The sequence below is a fragment of the Odocoileus virginianus genome, chromosome 29 (assembly GCF_023699985.2).
Source record: "Odocoileus virginianus isolate 20LAN1187 ecotype Illinois chromosome 29, Ovbor_1.2, whole genome shotgun sequence".
Lineage (NCBI taxonomy): Eukaryota > Metazoa > Chordata > Mammalia > Artiodactyla > Cervidae > Odocoileus > Odocoileus virginianus.
Window position 1 is genome coordinate 16,723,927 of NC_069702.1, and position 14,683 is coordinate 16,738,609.

General features: G+C 40.3%; 1 protein-coding gene across 7 annotated transcripts in view; it reads left to right on the forward strand.

Annotated features, from left to right (window-relative positions):
* Positions 1-14,683, forward strand: part of WDFY3 (WD repeat and FYVE domain containing 3) — a 278,454-nt gene that overhangs the window by 17,891 nt on the left and 245,880 nt on the right. For all 7 annotated transcript variants that reach the window (XM_070458192.1, XM_070458191.1, XM_070458195.1 and 4 more), the window contains exon 2: positions 10,122-10,215. The gene's annotated coding sequence lies outside the window, so the exon portion shown is untranslated. The remainder of the gene's footprint in view (positions 1-10,121; positions 10,216-14,683) is intronic.

The following is a 14,683-nucleotide window of genomic DNA, read 5'->3' on the forward strand; positions in this document are numbered from 1 at the left end:
ATGGCCGGAGGAGCCTGGTAGGCTGCAGTCCATGGGGTCACTAAGAGTCGGACACGACTGAGCGACTTCACTTTCACTTTTCACTGTCACGCATTGGAGAAGGAAATGGCAGCCCACTCCAGTGTTCTTGCCTGGAGAATCCCAGGGACGGGGGAGCCTGGTGGGCTGCCGTCTGTGGGTTCGCACAGAGTCGGACACGACTGAAGCGACTTCACTTTTTTCACTTTCATGCCCTGGAGAAGGCAATGGCAACCCACTCCAGTGTTCTTGCCTGGAGAATCCCAGGGACGGGGGAGCCTGGTGGGCTGCCATCTGTGGGGTCGCGCAGAGTCGGGCACGACTGAAGCGACTCAGCAGCAGCGAAGGGCCATTCAGTATCTTTCTCCCTCTTTAAATGAACCTATTCCTTAAGTTGGAGAAGGAACTGGCAACCGTCTCCAGTGTTCTTAGCTCGAGAGTCGCATGGACAGAGGAGCATGGAGGGCTACAGTCCCAGCAAAGAGCTGGACACGACTGAGCGACTAACACACATCCCTTAAGGACATACGTAAAAGTGAAGAATTTGTAAGTGTACAGCTCAGTGAATTTTCTGTAAATGAGCATGCTGAACCATTAAAAAAATAAAATGAAAAGTCTAGTCAAAGGCTGGGAAAAATACCTGCCAAACATATATCCAGCAAAACATTTGAACCAGAGTATCTGAGGAACTCTCATAACTTAATAAGACAAAGAACCCTATCAAAAAATGAAGAATTTGCACTGACATTTCACCATGGATATATAAATGGTCAGTACATTACACATAGAAAGATACAAGTACATAGAAAGATGCTCAGCATCACTAATCATCAAAGAAATGTGAATTAAAACCATACAGTGATACTATTAATACTATACACTCACTAGAATGGCTAAGAATCAAGTTTCACAATGTTAACATTGATGAAGGTGTGGAGTTTTCTCTCATACTTCGCTGATAAAATGGTATTGCCACTTTAGCAAATACTTGGTTAATTTCTATACAGTTTAACTTATTCTTTATGAGCTGTAAATTCCATTTCTAGGTATATATGTGAGAGAAGTGAAAGCATATGTCTACTAAAAAGCTAATTTTTGTAGCACCATCATTCAAAATGGTCTTTGTTCGCTTTTCATGAATAATGACATTGACACCTTTTCATTTGCTTGTTGCCATCTACATCTATTTTTGTTTTAGATTTATTGACATCTGTTGCTTTTATTAAAATTAGGCTACTTGTTTACCATTGAGTAATAAAGAGTTCTTTATATATTTTGGAAATACCTGTCTTTTATCTGGTATTTGTTTCACAACTACCATCTCCCAGTTTGTGTCTTCATTTTTAAAGCAGTGTCTTTTGAAAGGCAGAAGTTAATTTGATAAAATCCAGTTTCTCCAGTTATTTCTTTCACGGTTTGTGCTTTATACCTTATTAGATTTTTTTGCCCAACCCAAAGTCACTGTTTTATCCTAGAAGTTTTAGGAGTTTAAGGTTTTACGTTTAGGTCTGTGATACATTTTGAGTTCAGGGTTGGATGTGATGTGACGGATGGGTTGGCTGAGATTCTTTTGTTCTGGATTTTTGCATGTGGATGTCCAGTTGTTCTGGCACTGCTTGGTGAAGGTTCTTCCTGTCTCCATTCAGTTGCTTGAGATCTTTGTCAAAAATCAGTTGATCACATATGTTTGCATCTGTTTCTGAAATCACTTCTTTTCCATTGATTTAGGTTTCTATTCTTTCACCAGTACCACACTGTCTTCATTACCCTGGATTTGTAATAAATCTTGTAATATCACATAATATGTAATATGAGTACTCCAATTTTGCTTTGTTTTGAAATTGTTCTGGCTATTCTAGTTTCTTGGCTTTGCTAAGTAAATTTTAGAATTCTGATGGTTTCCACCCTCCCCCCCCCCCCCCCACCAAAAAAGCTACCTGAGTTTTGATTGGGGTTGCATTGAATCTGTAGATAAATTTTGGAAGAAAGAGTGAATCTAAGTAATTTTTTGACATATTTACCCTCAGCCTGGGTGGAGGTAAGAAGGAGGGATTATACACAAATCCTGAACTCTTTCCTATAGAGTTTATTTTCTGTGGCTAAATGGACAAAACAACCCTGGGTAATCTTTCAGTGTGTTATGAATTGAGTCAATGTTTTTAGGTTTTTGAAGCTAGGACCTGAGGAAGGAGGTACATACCCATATGGATTGAGAGAAGGCAAAAATGAATCCTGTGGGGATGGATTGAAATTGAAGGTATCAGTGCGAATTTATTATTTTTGAAACCAGTATGTGTATGTGCACATGTTTATGTGTGTATGAACATATGTGTCTATATATATTTATATGCATATGTGTATATGCATGCATGTATTTTATAGTAGTTCTGTCCAAGAAAAAAAACAGTGGGCATAGCTAACTCCCCAATTGTGATCTCTGATATTAATCTTATTCCCAACACAAAGGAACTGGAGTTTCTCAGAGGAATGGCTGATTACAAGAGTACATACCAGGTGAATCTGTATCTTTTTTTTTAAAGCTAGAAAATAGGATGATGTTTTTGAAAAAAAAAGGGGGGGAGCATGTTACAAGCCTGTTGGAGGTCCTATTTTCTCAGTTGTCAAATTAGTATAATAATGAACTGTGAATCATTAAAAATAGCCATTTGTTATCTATAATGTTAATAAACTGATAAATGAATAAATAGAGAAGGGAGGTCTCTTGCTTATAGTAGAATTCTGAATCCTAGAGTGAGAAAAATCATCATTTTGCAGCATAGTAAATGACAGATAAGAATCATAACAAAATCTAGGGGGAAATATTGATGAGAAGCAGGTGTCTCCCCACACACTATATACAAGGTGTAAAATAGGGATTATGTATATTGGTGAAATCCAGTAGCGACATGGATATCTGGTGAATGTCGATATGATGCCCTGAGGGGATATGTCATCTACGTAGTATTCCAGCCAAGACTATATAACATGAGTCTGGAGGAACCACTGGACCAACCCCACACGAAGAACATTCTGCTTAATAAAAAGGGTGGTAGTTTATGTTCTTAAAAAAAAAATCATAAAAAATGAAGGCTGAAATCATGGGCAGCTTAAGAAAGATAACCACTAACTGCAGAACCTGGCCCTGGACTAGATTATATACCAGATGTGGAAAAAAATACTATAAAATGATACCATTGGGTCAATTGAAATAAGTTGGAGTACTGATCCTAAATGCAGATATTGCAGCCATGAAATTAAAAGATGCTTGCTCCTTGAGAGAGAAACTATAACTAACCTAGACACCATATTAAAAGCGAGACATTACTGACAAAGGTCCATATGGTCAAAGCTGTGGTTTTTCCAGTAATCATGTATGAATGTGAGAGTTGAACCATAAAGAAGTTTGAGCACCGAAGAATTGATGCTTTTGAACTGTGGTGTTGGAGGAGACTTTTGAGAGTCCCTTGGACTGCAAGGAGATCCAACCAGTCCATCCTAAAGGAGATCAGTCCTGAATATTCACTGGAAGGACGGGTGCTGAAGCTGAAGCTCCAGTACTTTGGCCACCTGATGCAAAGAGCTGACTCATTAGAAAAGACCCTGATGTTGGGAAAGATTGAAGGCAGGAGGAGAAGGGGATGACAGGGGACAGAATGGTTGAATGGCATCACCGACTCAATGGACACGAGTTTGAGCAAACTCTGGGAGATGGAAAAAGACAGGGAGGCCTGGCGTGCTGTAGTCCACGGGGTCGCAAAGAGTCGGACACGACTGAGCGACTGAACAACAACAGCAATGTTCAGATTACTGACAAGAACTGTACTGTGGTTATGACAGAATATCTCTGTTCTTAGGAAATGCACAGTGAAGCAAAGGAGCAAAGGGCCATGAAATATATAATTCATCCTCAGTTGCTTTAGGAGGGGGGAAAAACAGCTTGAGTCTGTCTGTCTATGTGAAGGGCAAGAAAGTGCAAGAAAAGAGGACAAATGATAAAACAAAGAAGGTAACATTAACAATTGGTGGCTGAGTATGAGTGGTTATTTTTGTATTCTTGTATTTGGAGCTTTTCTTTACATTTGAAATTATTTCCAAACAAAATATTTGAAGCACTTAAAATCTGTCCTGTATTTTTAGGCTTTCCTTATTTATAAAGGGCTCAGTTCTTTATGTGGAACAAGTTTGGAATGAACATTTTTATAATATTTTCCTACATGTTGGTGTTGCGGCTCTGCACACTAACCATTGTTGAATATGGTAATAGATGGGAAATAAATCTCACCCTCTGGACAGCTGGGGGAGGGGAATCATTTATTGTAGTGGTTGCTTTAGGTTTATGGAAGTATTGGCTACATCTCCTTAAGTCTTTGAGTTGTTATCTCTTATCTGTTGAAGAAATACTCAGATGATTCTTTTATTGACATGTCAGGAATCTAGCTATTTTCCCCTGATTATTTAGATTATTTTCTTTTGTAAACCCAGAAAGAATGTCTTGTTTAGCCCTAAGGATGTTAACTATTCATTTCTTCATTCAAAAAATATTTATTGAATGCCTACTATGTGCTGGCCCCACCTCTTCCAAGCATTGAAGATGTAGCACCAAGAAAAACAAAGCTCTTGCCCTTGTGGATTTTTTGTTTTGCGGGGGAGGAAATACACAAGCAGGAATAGAAGTGAAATAAGTGAATGTTAGTGATATTGGCAAGAAATAAATCAGGAAAGTGTGTTAGGGATCCTGGGAATGGGATTGTTACATACGTAGAATGAATAGCAAAGAGTTAACATGGGAGACCTTTGAGCAAAGATCTGAAAAGAGCGAGAATGTGAGGCAGGTGGGGATACTCATCTCAGACTAGTTTTGAGGCAGGAGAACAGCAAGTGTGAAGTGCTGAGGCAGGAGGATGCACCTGTATAAGAAATAGCAAGGAGGGACTAAGTTACCTAGGTTCCTTTTTGCTATTTTAAAGATTTTGGTATTTATGAGGTGAGAAGCCATTGTAAGATTTTGGGACAGATGTTACATTATATTAATATGATTTTTGTAAGATTATCAGGATCACTCTGGCTGCTTTAATGAAAAAGGACTGAAATAGGGCAAGGGTAGTAGTTGGGAGGCCAGTTACTAAATTATGGAAAAAATCCCAGTGAGAGATGAGAAAATGATAGCTACTATTACACCAAGTCTCTAGGTAGGTGATATGAAGGGTGGTCAGATTCTGGATATGTTTTGTAGATAGAGCCAGTGGTTTTTGCTGATGGGTTAGAAAAAAAGTAGGAACTTGAATGGACATGGAGAAAAGAGAAATTAAGCAAAGGAAACTGACCAATGAGAGGAAAGTGGCCAGTGAGATAGGATGAAACCAGCAGTAAGTAGGAGAAAAGCCAGGTAAAGAAAGCGCATCAGGGCTTAATGAATCATGCCAGTTGCTGCAGATAGGTTAAAAAAAAGGAGATCTGACTGGCTTTTGGATTTTACAATATATATGTCAATAATGGGTGACTTTGGAATTTTCAGTGGTGTGTTGGAGAGCAGTTTGAACTGAAGAATGCTTGAAGACAGAGAACAGGAACAACTCTTTTCTGACCTTTCACTGATAAGGAAATCAGACATTGGTCATAACTTAGTGTGGGTGGGGTCAGAAGTTTTGCCACTGATGTTTGATTTCTAATGATTAGAAATTGACACATACTCACCGGTGGCCTTGCTTTATTGGGAGGACAGAATTAGGAAATTTGATGATGTAGGAAAGAGAAGTGGGACTTAACTAGAGCAGCGTCCTTGAATAGTAGGGGCATAACAACAGCTAGTATTAAAGTGAAAGAGTTAGACTTTGACATGGTTTCAGAAAGTTTGGTTTCCCAGGTGGCTCAGTGGTAAAAGAATCCACCCACCAATGCAGGATATGCAGGTTCAGTCCCTGGGTCAGGAAGACCCCCTGGAGAAGGAAATGGCAACCCACTCTACTATTCTTGCCTGGAGAATCCCATGGACAGAGTATCCTGGTGGGCTACAGTCCATGGGGTCGCAGAGAGGTGGTTACAACTGAGCACACATGCACACACACAGAATGTTTAAGCATAGTAGAAGAGTACAGATTCAGGTAAGTGAGTAAGTGTGATTCCAGAAGTTCTTTTGATTGCTTATATAGGAATCAATGGCAGCACTGTAGAGTGATGCAAATTACGTGGCTTTTGATTGTTTTCCTGTATCTGTCATGCGATCTGCCAAGAGTCCTGAGAAGCCATAGGAGGGCTATAGCCCTTCTTGTTACAATTTTTTCCCCCCAGATATTTAGCTTTTTGTTATCTTTTCATTATTTAACACCTGGAAAGAGATTCATAAAACTTTGGGAGATATCTGAAAAAATTATTTTCTTGCAGATCTTAAAGCCAAAGAGTATGATTCAAAGGTCCTTCGAATTTATTAATACCAGCACATTTTCATGTTACAGATATAAGAAAACCAACTTAAAGACATAGTTAGGCCAAGGAGGTGTAGCTAATTGTTTAGTCAAGGCTAGAATGCAGGTCTCTGGTGTACTAGTTTATTTAATTTAGTTTTGAAATTCAGTTTTTATACTTGTGTGCATAAACATTCAGACTCAACCTTTTGACAATAAAGCTAACTTATTCTAAATTGGAGGCAACCAAAGCATGAAATAAAAACACCCTAAAATGTCAGAGTCAAAATGAGAACTCTGTCTAAAATGTAATTTCAATTGTGATTTGTATGGATACCTGAAATTATATTATATTGCATATTGTAATTAGAATGCACTGAAATCATATTAAAGCATTTGCCTTTGACTGAATTTTTATCAAAAGATTACAAAACAGGATCAATAGTGTACCATTTAAAATTTCTGATACTTGAAGACGTCTGTAGATTGTGTTAACATACAAACATGGGTTGAGTAAAACATTGGTACTCTAACTCACTGTTTCCAGTTCTGTCCAGCTCCCTGCTATTTTTGCTTCTGTGTCTTTATCTCAATATTTGCCTGTACCCATTAATTCAAAACAGGTAAAATCAAATAACCAGCATACAAAACACATATGATTTCTATGAAATAATAAAGAAAAAAACTGAGGAGGAAATGGCTTGTAGAAATGAATAGGCATTTCATAAAAGAGGAAATATGAGTTAGCCAGTAAACCTGAGGAAATGCTCTGTATCATTAATCAACAGGAAAATGCAAAGTAAGACTACAGTTGGATGGTTTTATACCCCCAGGTTAAGAAGGTGGCATTACTAAATGTTGATGAGAACATGAGGATCAATATGGACTACCTAGTGCTGCCGATACTCCATCGGTCCTGAATGTTCATTGGAAGGACTGAAGCTGAAGCTCCAATACTCTGGCCACCTGGTGCGAAGAACTGACTCACTGGAAAAGACCCTGATGCTGGGAAAGATTGAGGGCAGGAGGAGAAGGGGACGACAGAGAATGAGATGGTTGGATGGCATCACCGACTCGATGGACATGAGTTTGAGCAAGCTCCAGGAGTTGGGGATGGACAGGGAAGCCTAGCATGCTGCAGTCCATGGGATCACAAAGAGTTGGACACGACCAGGTGACTGACCTGAACTGAACTGAGAGCTGGTGAGATTATATATTGCTAAACACACCTTAGGGAAAAGAAAAATTGGTGACCTCATGAAAAATTGAAAACGCATATATTCCTCAACTCCTAGGCAAATCCTTAAGATAAATTATGTCACATGTGGAACAGATGCATATGAGAACTTTCATAACAGTAATGTTCATCATGGCAAAACAAAAACACAAAACCTGGGAAGAAAACAAAATGCTATTGAAAAGAGAATGGATAGCTCAATTCATTTACACAATGTGGAATTATTCTGCCTTGAGATGAAAGAACTACAGCTATATACAACATTATGAATTCAACTTGAAAACATAAAACCAAGTGAAAAAATGAAACTACAGTGTTGAAGGATATGTTCATATGTGGTATGCTTTCTGAAACTCGAAGGAATGATATGACCTGATGCTGGGAAAGATTGAGGGCAGGAGGAAAAGGGGGTGGCAGACGATGAGACGGTTAGATAACATCACCGACTCAATGGATGTGAGTTTGAGCAAACTCTGGGAGATGGTAAAGGACAGGGGAACCTGGTGTGGTACAGTCCGTGAGGTCGCAAAGAGTCGGACATGACTTAGCAACTGAACAAGAGCAACTACAAAGCACAGAATATAGGATAGCGGTTACAGAGGACTGAAGAGTTGAGAGATGTGGTTGGAGGGAAGAGCAAAACAGTAAGACATTACCAGTCACTTATATTTAGGTGCTTGTGTTGGATGGCAGGTACATGGATATTCATTCTACGCAGTTCAGTTCAATCAGTCGGGTTCATTCTATAACTTGCTTTAAATTAAAAGCATGTTACAAACAACATGTTTTATGGAAGTCAGTAATAAATTATTTTTTTAAAAAGCAGTGAAGGCATCTTCTGATACTGGGATTTAGGAGACATGTCATCACTTCTGCCTACTTTCTCACTGTCACTTGAATCCCTAATGTTACTCACCATTTCACTGGAGGAATCTTATTTAAAAATCTTAAATCTCATTAAGCATGTGTCTGCCATCTGACAAGTCACTCAGTAACAACTTGAATGAATGACAGAATGAATGATTTGAGAAAATAATTCAGGATTTTTCTTAGAAACCACCAAAGAGGTAGATTTTTAAAAAAAAACACTGTTTCATAAGAAGTGAGACAGTAAAGCTAGGTTTTTGTTCCATAGGTTTTTGAATGATAATCAACTGTATATTTGAGGGCAATATTACTGAGAACTGTTGTACTAATAAGATCACAGAGATTAACAAACATCTGACAGAACACATAGTCGATCAGGAAAGGAAAATGTCTTTAAAGATGAAGCTATTCTTAGGCATAACTATTTTAAGAGTTAGAAGGCCCATGCGATTAGTCCAAGCTTCTCATTTTTGAGTAAAGGAGCTTTGGAATTGAAGAAGTAATTGAGTAATAAAAGAACTTGTTGAGAGCAAAGTTAAGAAAGACCAGAATGATTCATGGTGCTGGTGTTTTCATATTGAAATACTGAATGGTAAATAAAAGAAACAGCTAAATATCCGAAAGTGTGTGTGTAGTGATTGTGTGTATAGTCACTCAGTAGTGTCTGACCCTTTGCGACCCTATGGACTGTACTCCGTGGGGTTTCTCAGGCCAGAATATTGGAGTGGGTTGCCATTTCTTCCTCCAGGGGATCTTCCTGGCTCAGGGATCAAACTCAGGGATTGAACCCACATCTTCTCTGGCTCTTGCATTGCAGGCAGATTCTTCATCATTGAGCCTCATGAGAAGTCCTAAGTATCCTATAGAAGGCAAGCTAAATATCTTGAGGTTAGATTTTATCTGTTGGTGAGGAAGCAGTGTTTTTTCTTTTGATTTAGAGCATATCAATTTAGCTCTATACCACATTTATCTTCAGATGCTTGACAAATACTCCTAGAGAAATAACATGATTTTTTTTTCTTTTTTGCTCATATTTGATTCTCCAAAAAGAGACATTGTGATCTATGATGTACAGATGAATACTGGACTAAAGTGTTAAGAATTAGGTTCTGAACTGAGCTCTGCCACTAAGTAACTGTTGTCATTAATGCTTTAGGTAATCTTTCTAGATCTTGGCTTCCTCACCAGTAAAATGAAGAAGCTGAACCAGATGGAGCTTTGAATGGCTGTGTTCTTCTTTGGATTTTGAAATATTTATTTATTTGGCTGTGTTGTGCCTTCATTGTGGCATGTGGGGTCTTTGCTGCAACAGCCTGGCTTAGTTGCCCCACAGCATGTAGGACCTTAGTTCCTCCACCAGGGATCGAACCCACATCTGCTGAATTGCATGGCAGATTCTTAACCCCTGGACCACCAGGGAAGTTCCTCTTCTTTAGGTTTGAATAGCAAATTTTATCTGTTTTTAAGTGCTGTCATATCATTAAACTATTGGCAAGAAATAATGAGGTAAAGAGAAAATTAGTAGGAAATGAACTACTCATAATGCTAAAACATTATGAAAATAAACTGGGTTTTCTTTTTTTTTCCTTTCATCGCAGGTATATTACTTCTCCACATCTGCTTCAGGAAGAAAGTGCCTGCCACTCCTGTTGTTTCTACACAGGTTCATGCCAGCCCAGAACACAGAATCAGGTCAGTTTTAGGATTGTTTTGTCTGTTGAACAAGAAGCCAGGAAGGGCTTTGCTGCTTTGTTGCATTGTAGCAAGACCACTGAACTCTGACCCTAAGGGGCTTGGTTTTAATCCATCTTTACTACGGATGATGAGGTGAACTAGGCAAGCCTCCTTTCCTGGATAACTTTGTTTTTTTGCACCAAAAAGGCAAAAAGGAAAAAAAAAAAGAATGTGTTAGAATCAATTATATTTCAGTTTCAATCCTGGCTTTCAAGCATTATACTTTTATTGTAGACACCTACATAAAATAAAATTATGCTTTGCAGCACCATTCCCTTTTTATCCTGAGAAAATCTAGTTGTATGCACAGGCTTTGGAACTCTTTATTGTTTTATAGCGACTCTGAGCGACTAGATTGAATGATGAACTATATTGTGAGGCACTTGAGAATACTTTCACTACCTAGTTGCCGGTGTTTTAGTATTTTACTTTGTTCTGTTGTTACTGAAAATTTTTAATTTTTATCTTATGTTGTAAACAACATAAACTGATTTTCTCACAGTTCTAGAGGGTGGAAGTTCAAGATCAGGTTGTCAGCGTGATTGGATTCCGGTGCAGGCTCTCTTCCTGACCTGCACATGGTCTCTATCTAGCTTTGTCCTCACAAGGCAGAGAGAAGGAGAACCAGTTGGAGAGCTTCCTTAACCTCTTCTTACATTATGGGGCTTAGGGCCCCACCCTTATGACCTCATTTAACCTAAATAATCTACCAAAGACCCTGTCTCCAGGTTTGGTCATGTTAGGAGTAAAGGCTTCAACATGTGAGTTTTAGGGGGGGCACGTTTCAGTCCATAGCAGCCACCTAGTAGTAAATGCTGGATTGTGTGAAATCTGCATCTTCACCTTCTCTAGGTATTTCCAAATTGATCTCTAAAGTGGCTGTAATAATTGACACACCAACTAGCAAGTGTGTAGATTATGGGATATATATATATTTTGATCGGATATTCTTTATAAGAATAACTAAAAAAATCCCCAATGAAAAGATAGAGGGTGTGGTCTTTTCAAATCACAACTCCTTTTTCCTGTTCCACCAATATCTGGGAAGGCTTCCAAACAGCTGTTTAAACCTTGGCTTCTGCCAGTCAGTTCTTGTGTTTGTAGCCATGGTGCTATATTTTACATGGAAGGTTCCTAGTCCTTCAGTGATGTTCTTCAGCTGTAGAGAGGTTATTTTTTTGACCATGTGAGTTTTCTACTGATTGCACATGACTCAGTTCAAATCAAATGCAGAAAGGGGATCTTATCAGACTTATGGGTGTGCCCCAGGGCACACAGAAGGACCCAGGGACAGCTGGGCCATGCAAGGAGAACCCAGGAAACAAATGCAGTCAGGTCTGTCTCTAGCTCCCAGCAGTATGCCTCTCCGGCACATCCATCTCTCTCTCTTTGGGTTTGGCTTTCTTCACGTTTGAACTCTCTCATGGAAGCATGGTCACCATACTGCCCACGATTTATATCTGTTTGCATTTATTTCTTGTAATTCAGACTCCCAGAAAAAGGCTTACTCTTAAGCACCTAATCCCAAATATTCCAGAAAAGAAACTGATTCCCTGGACTAGTTGGCACTGGCTGTTTTGCCATCTTAGTTTCTCTGAAAAGGATCTGACATGTTCTTACTAAAATGCAGATGACTGCTAATATGGTATAGCAGAACTCCTTCCAGGAGAAGGCGATGGCACCCTCTCCAGTTCTCTCACCTGGAGAATCCCATGGACGGAGGAGCCTGGTAGGCTGCAGTCCATGGGGTTGCTAAGCGTCGGACACGACTGAGCGACTTCACTTTCACTTTTCACTTTCATGCGTTGGAGATGGAAATGGCAACCCACTCCAGTGTTCTTGCCTGGAGAATCCCAGGGACGGCGGAGCCTGGCGGGCTGCCGTCTATGAGATCACACAGAGTCGGATACGGCTGAAGCAACATAGCAGCAGCAGTACTCCTTCCAGGTGTATTTGTATTTTAACTGGATCAAATATTAAGCTAAAGCTGTATTTCCAAACTCTGCACAAGTGAAATCTTGGGTTCCGGTATATAAAAATGACTAACCCAGATGCACGAAAAGCATTAGGAATTGAAAGACAGTGCTTTAAGGTTCAGGGAGTGGGGAAAAAATGAGTAACTGTTTGTGTAGTTAGGGAAGGAGAGCAGATAGAGATTAATAGTCAAATATATATATATTTCTAAGGTAGCAGTGTTATAGAGATTGAATACAGCAAGTGAAAGACAAGCCTTTTCTATTTAACTTTTTGAGAACAGATTTGAAGGTAGGAGAAAGGACCATTCGGCTTAGTCTCACCTCAACTACTAACTGATCTTGGCTCAGTCACTTATTCTCTGTGTGTGTGGTCGGTTGTGTCCCAACTCTCTGTGACCCCATTGACTATAGCCCACCAGGCTCCTCTGTCCATGGACTTTGCCAGGCAATGTTTTTACAGCATCATCTCCTTTTTACTCCTGGAAAAAAATTTCTCAGGTGAGAACACTGGAGCAAGTTGCCATTTCCTGCTCCGGGGGCTTTTCCCAACCCAGGGATGGAGCTCACATCTCTTACATCTCCTCATTGGCAGGCAGCTTCTTTACCAGCGTGCCACTTGGGAAGCCCCATTCTTTACCTTAATTTACTAAATCCTGGCTCTTTTTCAGCTGTATGACCTTAACTCCTAGACATCAATTTCTTCATCTTAAAAATGAGAATTGATGATAGTGGGACCTCAGAGTGTTCTTGTGAGGAATTAATATATGTTAAGTGTTCAGAATAGTTTCTGGCATATCAACAGCAGCACTGTGAATTTTTGAAATGAGTCAATTAGATTTATGATTGCAGGAGTTCCAGCTAACTTAAAAAAAAAATTCTGTGGTCCAAGATATCCTCTATTATGACCTCATATCTTTTCTCAGAGTAAAGACTTAGAAACTTCCGCCATCTACTTGGCTCCTATATTGAGGCTTATGTTGGTATTGCCAATAAAAGTTATTTTGAATTCACTATGTCTATTAGTTCTCTTCTGCTACATGTATTAGTTTGTTAAGGTTGCCACAAGAAATTACCACAAACTGAATGGCTTAAACAGCAGAAATTCATTGTCTCAGAGTCTGGAGGCTGGAAGTCTGCAGTCAAGGTGTCAGCAGGAGTGGTTGCTTCTGAGATGTGTGAGGGAAGGATCTGTTCCAGGCCTCTTTGCTTGACCTGTAGATGGCCTCCTTTTCTCCATGTCTCTTCATATCCTCTTCCCTCTACGTGTGTCTGTCTCTGCTCAGATTTCTTCGTTTTGTAAGGTTACCAGTCATATTGGATTAGGGTCCACCCTGTTTGCTGTTGCTGTCTAGTTGCTATGGTATCCAGCTCTTTGCGAGCCCATGAATTGTAGCCCACCAGGCTCCTTTGCCCTTGGAATTCTCCAGGCAAGAACACTGGAGTGGGTTGCCATTTCCTTCTCCAGGGGATCTTCCTGACCCAGGGACTGAACCTCAGGTCTCTTGTGTCTCCTGCTTGGCAGGCGGATGCTTAACGACCTCACTTTACCTTGGTTATCCCTGTAAAGAGCGTGTCTCCAAATAAGGTCACGTTGTGAGGGGCTGGGAGTTAGGCTTCAGCATGTGAGTTTTGAGCAGACACAATCCAACCCTTAGCACTGCATAACAGATTACCCCAAAGCTCGGTGACTTAAAATAACAAACATTATCTCTCTGGTCTTGTGGTCAAGAATCTGAGTGTAGATTGTTGGGTCCTCTGGTCAGGGTCTCTTGCAGAGCTGCATTCTACACGTGTGTCCACCAGTGCTGTGGTCTCATCTGAACGGCCCAGGGGAGGATCTGCCCCCGGCTGACTCACAGGGCTGTTGGCTGTGCTCATTTCCTCATTGGTTGGCCGTCCTAAGGCCCCAGTTCCTCATGTCGGCTGTTTGTCAGCAGCCTACTGGTTCTTGTTGCATGAGCCTTTTATTTTTTTGTTTTGTTTTGTGATTTAAACTGGCAACCCATCTGTAATTTAAACTAACCTAACTGTAATTTAAAGTGGCAACCCATCACTTTTCCCCTTTTCTGTTTCCTAGGAGTGAGTCATTAGGTCCAGTCCACGCTTAGGGAGAGAGGGCTTCCCAAGTGGTACCAGCGGGAAAGAATCCGCCTGCCAGTGCAGGAGACACAGGTCACGCGGGTTCAATCCCTGGGTTGGTAAGGTCACCTGAGAATGAAATTGGCAACCCACTCCAGTATTCTGGCCTGGGAAACCCCATGGACAGAGGAGCCTGGTGGGCTACAGTCCACGGGGACGCGAAGAGTCAGACTCAGCTGAATGTTGTGTGCACGCGCGCACACACACACAGACACACACAAACACACACTCACACTGTCTCTCTCTCTGTCTCTCTCGGAGAGAGGATTACACAAGGATGTGGATTCCTGGATGGGAGGTCATTGGAAGCC